This window comes from Salmo salar, unplaced genomic scaffold, assembly GCF_905237065.1.
Source record: "Salmo salar unplaced genomic scaffold, Ssal_v3.1, whole genome shotgun sequence".
In the NCBI taxonomy this organism is placed as follows: Eukaryota; Metazoa; Chordata; class Actinopteri; order Salmoniformes; family Salmonidae; genus Salmo; species Salmo salar.
In genome coordinates this window covers 24629-31656 of record NW_025547748.1, presented here as the reverse complement: position 1 = coordinate 31656, position 7028 = coordinate 24629, and positions in this window count along the sequence as shown.

The window sequence follows — 7028 nt, the reverse complement described above, 5'->3', positions numbered from 1 at the left end:
GGGGACGAAAATAGCTGGCTAGCTAACCTCGATAATTACTCTAAACTACACAATTATCAAACTATGACAAAGACAACTATGTAGCTAGCTAACACGGCACTAGTAAAATCGTTCCGTTGTAATGTATTAGTTTCTACAGTGCTGCTAGTCAGTAAAGGTTGGCTAGCTAGCAGTGGGTTTGATGATGACTAGGTGTGTTGACTAAGTCTGGAGTCTGGACAACGGCGTCGCGTCGTGGCTGTCTAGCTAACCTCGATAATTACTCTAAACTACACAATTATCTTATATACAAAGACAGCAAAGACAACTATGTAGCTAGCTAACACTACACTAATCAAGTCGTTCCGTTGTAATGTAATAGTTTCTACAGTGCTGCTAGTCGGTAGAAGTTGGCTAGTTGGCTAGCTAGCAGTGTTGACTAAGTTAGGAGGACGAAAACAGCTGGCTGGCTAGCTAACCTCGATAATTACTCTAAACTACACAATTAACTATGATACAAAGACGGCTATGTAGCTAGCTAAGAAAAAATTGCTCAGATCAAACAAATCAACCGTTGTAATGTAATGAAATGTTATATTACCTGTGGAGCGAAGTGAAGTGCGACTACCCGCTCCAAACCCGGAAGCACACACACACATATATATATATATATATATATATATATATCATTATTTGAAGTAATTGATTGAAGTTGTCACCTTTTCACCTCATTTATCACATTTCAATTGGTGGTCCAGGTATCCTCATGACATGGCACAAGTGGGGGATGGACCATTCCTCTTTTGTTGTCTATCGTTCCTCTATTGTTCCCACAAGGGTAAGGTCGATGACCTCACGGATTCCCATCAGACCAACTCATTGACACTAAAAACACTATATGCTCAAAACATATTTTTTTACCCTTAAGTGTATGTGGGATTTTATTACTCCACAGGAAATGTTAAACAATAGCTGGAGTGTGTCTTTAAATACATGTATTAATTATCTTTGAGACATTAAGTTGAAATACTGTGCAATTCCCATCATTCCTGTGGAAGACCGCTCCTTCTGAGGAGTACCAATATGGCAGACAGGTGCTTCAAAGCCTCTCATTGGCCAATACATAGCTTCAGGAATATAGTGTTTGTATACACTGAATGCACAAAACATTAGGGACACCTTCCTAATATTGAGTTCCTCCCACGTTTGACCTCAGATCAGCCTCAATTCGTCAGGGCATGGACAATACAAGGGGTCGAAAGCGTTCCACAGATATGCTGGCCCATGTTGACTCAAATGCTTTCCACAGTTGTGTCAAGTTGGCTGGATAACCTTTGACAGTGACTCTGAATGGATTGAATATGGGAGATACTGGCTGGTACTGGTGTTCCAGAGGAGACCTCCAAATGCCTGTTCATATCACTGTCAATCAACTGACCACAACACAGAGTACCACACCTGCCTCCACCACCACCCCTACCCCCTCTTCCACCATCATCATCTCCACTGTCAATCAACTGACCACAACACAGAGTACCACACCTGCCTCCACCACCACCCCTACCCCCTCTTCCACCATCATAATCTCCACTGTTAATCAACTGACCACAACACAGACTGACACCATCATTAGTAAGTAATGAGAGACCAGTTATAACCAAAAATAGTGGAATGAGTCTTTCAAATTCACAGAATCCAACTGAAGACATTTTGTTAATTTAAAACATTGACATATCACGCTGAAATTGTGTCACTTCAACACTAATAAATTACATACGGAAACTGTTGCACCTTGACAGAAAAGAATACCATTCAAGACATCTGTCTGACCTCAGCCACAACTGTAGATCCTGCTGTCTCCTCTTCCACCTCTCAGGCCCCAGTCAACAACACACACCATGCAGCCCAGGGGTAAGTGTACACTACCACCTCTTTAACCGGTACTCAATAAGCAAAAAGGTCATTTATTTAAATTTCAATTACTGGATTAATGAATTGTGTTGTTTTATAATCACTTACAAAAATGTCCCCTGTATGCCTCATTCTTCAATGATATATGTCTGATTGAAATTGTCAGAGTATCATGTCCTCAAAGCAGTGTTGTTCTTCTACAGATGGGAGAGAACACTCTTCTACCTTCCAAAAACTGTTAATGCAGTTCTCTTCATCCTGTGCAACGTCATTGCTGTGGTGAAGTTCAGGGCAACCCGACTCTGAGGTAAAACAGGATGAGTAGAAACTAGATTTATTTAGCATTTGCACATTTTTCATTGCGGTATATGTCTTTACCTTCTTCACATTCTTCAGCTTTAATAGTATATTTAATTTACTTGCTAATAAACATGTTTTACTGTTATCAAGAACATCTGTCACAAAATTCTGTGAAATTCTGTGAAAGAAAATCTGAAATTCTGATCTATCGAAGTTATTTGCTGTGTTGGAGACAACAAGTGATTAACAAGATGTCATAGTATGAGTTAGTTTACCAGAAACCTGCAGCCTTGTGGTACAGCAGCTTCCTGAGCTAACTTTAACAGTTTAGGTTGGAGGACATCTGTGGTTTTGAGCTGCATCTATGACCAGGGTTGATCTCTAAGTGGAAGGCAGTCAACACTCCATCTCCGTAGCTCATGTCCCCTCAATTCTATACATTTCTTTTTGTAATCATTAGTGACCTATTTTCCAGCTGAGGGTAACAGGATAATAGTGACTCTTGGTCCCAAAGAGCCCTTGGAGAAAGCTGGAAGCTGAAATACATTGTAGTGACTATGATTTTGGGGTTGAACTAGTCTACATAATGCAATAGTTCCTATCTGCCACTGAGGGGGGCATGTACACAAAAATGTTCAGCTTTCTTCAGGATAAAACACACACACACGTATGTTTTGAAATCTTTGTTTGTACAAAAAAAGGTATGCCAATTCAACATCCTATTTCCCCTAACCCTAATTGTAACCATAACCCTAAACCTAACCCCTTAGCCTAAAATATACTTTTTGCTTGTGGGGCCGGGCAAAATGTCCCAACTTGTCCAAATGGTGCATCACCCATCTCATATGTATATACTGTATTCTATACTATGCCACTGTATCTTAGTCCAATGTCACTCTGACATATGTGTATATATATTGTTAATCCATTCATTACATAGTTTTACGTGTATTTTGGGAATATGTTGTGAAACTGTTAGATATTACATGTTAGATATTGCTGCACTGTCGGAGCTAGAAGCACAAGCATTTCACTACACCCGCAATAACATCTGCTCAACACGTGTATGTGACCAATATATTTGATTTTAATTTATTTCGATTTTTGACTTGTCCAAATGGTCCTTGTTTTACCCACAAGGATAGTAAAACCAAACCACACACACACACACACACACACACACACACACACACACACACACACACACACACACACACACACACACACACACACACACACACACACACACACACACACAAAAAAAACAAGGTTACATTTAAATATTTTTGGTTCATTTATTAATCCTGAGTTCTTGGGTTGTTTCATAGTTGATATTTGGTTGTCTGGTTGTCTGTAACAAATCCTCTCCTTGTTGAATCAGAGCCTTGGAGTACTAGTCTGTTTTTACCTTCTCCAGCTTTAATGGAATATATAAATGCTTTGTTAAAGTTTTTGTTATTGCTTTGGAACTATTTTCGAAATTATGTGGTACATTTTCCCAACTCTTAGTACAAAACTCCAAACTGGTCACCCTTGTAATGCAGTCAGTCTTTCATTCATAACCTGTCATTGTGCGTCATTTGGATTGTGAACATCTCTCACCACAAAACCATTATTTCAAAATACAAATTTATTGTGAAATTTACTGAGAACATTGTTGAATTTTTGTGATTAAACCATAATGAATTTAGTTATTTTAACAACCAGTTAATCCGATAGCAAACAATGCAAGATACGTGTTTCAAGTCGCCCTTAGAAGTCCTGGAAGTAGTTTGCTACAGTACTGTAAATGACAGTAGATTGCACTTTTTTCACATTAGGCAATAAAATTACTTTACCCAACAAAATCTTTAACTTTCCATAATATCTATCCAATGTGTAAATAAAGGTGTGATCAATGAAGACACTGTTCTGAATTGATGTCGTAGCCTGCCTCATCCATGGCCAGAAGGAGGGCGGCACTCTCATGGGGATGGTGACCATACATCTTCCACCTCCATGCTGAAAATACATCCTCAATAGGGCTGAGGACAGGAGAGTATAGGGGCAGGTATAGGGTCACGAACCATATTCCGCCCACGGCACCGACTTTTAGCCAGGTTGAAGTCCGCTTCATCAACAAAGATCTACTTGTGATGGTTAACAGCAGCATCAGGCATCATCACTATCACGTAAGACCCAGGTGCAGACAGTGTCGAAATAACAAAGTTTATTATTCAAACAGGGGCAGGTAAAAGGACAGGTCAAGGGCAGGCTGAGGTCAGTAATCCAGATAGGTGGGGCAAAGGTACAGGACAGCAGGCATGCTCAGGGTCAGGTCAGGCAGAATGGTCAACACCGGGGAAACTAGGAAACAGGAACAATTAAGAGACAGGAACAGAGGGAAAAACGCTGGTAGGCTTGACAAAACAAAACGAACTGGCAACAGACAAACAGAGAACACAGGTATAAATACACAGGGGATAATGGGGATGATGGGCGACAGCTGGAGGGGGGTGGAGACAATCACAAAGATAGATGAAACAGATCAGGGTGTGACAGTTACACTCTAAAAATACATTTGGGTTAGTTATTTTTACAGTATAGTTCGTTCATTATATTGTGAATTAGCATGTGCATCAAAAAGTAACAGTAATACAGTTTAGAGTGCTGTACCTGAAAACACTCAGCCCGCTGTTGTTTCACCTGGGGATCAAAAAGCACCAGGTAAATGTGTTTCATAGATATCTGGTGTCTCTTCATAAGGTAGCCGATTGTTGATAGGCTGATGGCTGCCACATTGGCAAAGGTGTCATCATTTAACTCAATGGCCTGCCCTATTTCGGACAGCCTTATGTTATTCCTGGCCCTCACCATTTCCACCAAGGCCCACTACTGCTGGACGGTCAGCACACAGCCACGGCCACCACCATGAGGTCTTCTGTCAATTCTGATGGTAGAACAGAGTGTACTGTCAATAGTTCATACTGTAGGAATGCTGTAACATGTTTTGTGAATTTATATGCATTACAATATGTCATTTACTGTCTATGTAATGGTAAACCATAGTGCATATCCTGCAGACTTGCCGGTTTTCTTGGCAAAATGTTATCAGGATTGAAATGACAGTTGATCTTTTCAGATATGGGTGAACCAATCTGGCAGCCTCTGCCATGGTAAGGCCTCTGTTTACCACAAGGTCAACAAAAATGGCCGGACTTCATTAGATGCCCACCTCTTTGACGGGGCCCATGCCCACCTCTTTAACCTCTTTGACGGGGCCCATACCCACCTCTTTGATGGGGCCCATGCCCACCTCTTTGATGGGGCCCATGCCCACCTCTTTGACGTGGCCCCTGCCCACCTCTTTGACCTCTCTGACTGGCCCCTTGTCCACAAGCTCTGATTTCTCTCTCTCCCTTGCTGTCCAACCTGCTCCATGTTGAAAGTAAGTGTTCACACAAACACCCTTTTATATGGTCAATCAATCAATCAAATGTATTTATAAAGCCCTTTTTACATCAGCCGTTGTCACAAAGTGCTGTACAGAAACCCAGCCTAAAACCCCAAACAGCAAACAATGCAGATGTAGAAGCACGGTGGCTAGGAAAAACTCTCTAGAAAGGTCGGAACCTAGGAAGAAACCTAGAGAGGAACCAGGCTATGCGGGGTGGCCATTCCTCTTCTGGCTGTGCCGGGTGGAGATTATAACAGAACATGGCCAATATGTTCAAACTTTCATCGATGACCACCAGGGTCAGATAATAATAATCACAGTGGTTGTAGAGGTGCAACAGGTCAGCACCTCAGGAGTAAATGTCCGTTGGCTTTTCAAAGCAGATCATTCAGAGTTAGAGACAGCAGGTGTGGTAGAGAGAGAGTCCAAAACAGCAGGTCCGGGTCAAGGTAGCCAGTGTTGCCAACTCATTTTCCGGGTAAGTTGCTAAAGGCAGGTTGATTTGTTGCTAAAAGTTGCTAAATGACGTTGTGATGTCATTGCGTGATAACGTAAAACTCTGTCATTACGTAGAATACACAATAACGTTACTCAAATTGACTGGCCATCTCGGCAAAAAATATGATTTGACATTTGTTCAGGTATAGACTCCCACTCTTTTCTGTACTTCTGGCTGTGCAATTTTGATTGAGACATGTTGATTGATATAGTAAGTTCTGTTCAAGATCAAACATTCTTGACCAACTGTATTCATTGGGTTTGGCTCGTCGAACCCGTACTACTGCTGCTGCAGTCAGCCAACAACGATTTGCAATTTGCTGAAATTGCTGCAGGCCTTCTGCTGCCGTGCACGAGCTGAGCGTCTGCTGCTGACGTCACTCACAATGCACTTTTGCAGCCAGTCACATGTGTTGTGACTGAGTGTGTGACAGAGAAAATCATTTTTGTGTCATTTAAAGGGAAAATGCGTGCATTTTTCAAAAGTTGCTAAAAGTTCCAAAATACATTTTTAAAAGTAGCTAAATTTGTTGCTAGGTGCTGTTTGAAAAAAAAGTTGCTAGGGCAGTCTGAAAAGTTGCTAAATCGATCATCAAAATTGCCAAGTTGGCATCACTGATGGTAGCACATCCAGTGAACAGTTCAGGTTTCCATAGCCACAGGCAGAACAGTTGAAACTGGAGCAACAGCATGACAATGTGGACTGGGGACAGCAAGGAGTCATCAGGCCATGTAGAGAAGAGAGAGAGAAAGAGAGAGAAGGAGAAAGAGAAAGAGGGAAAAAGAGAGCGAGAGCAAATTAGAGGGAGCATACTTAAATTCACACAGGACACCGGATAAGACAGGAGAAATACTCCAGATATAACAGACTGACCCTAGCCCCCTGACACATAAACTATTAGCA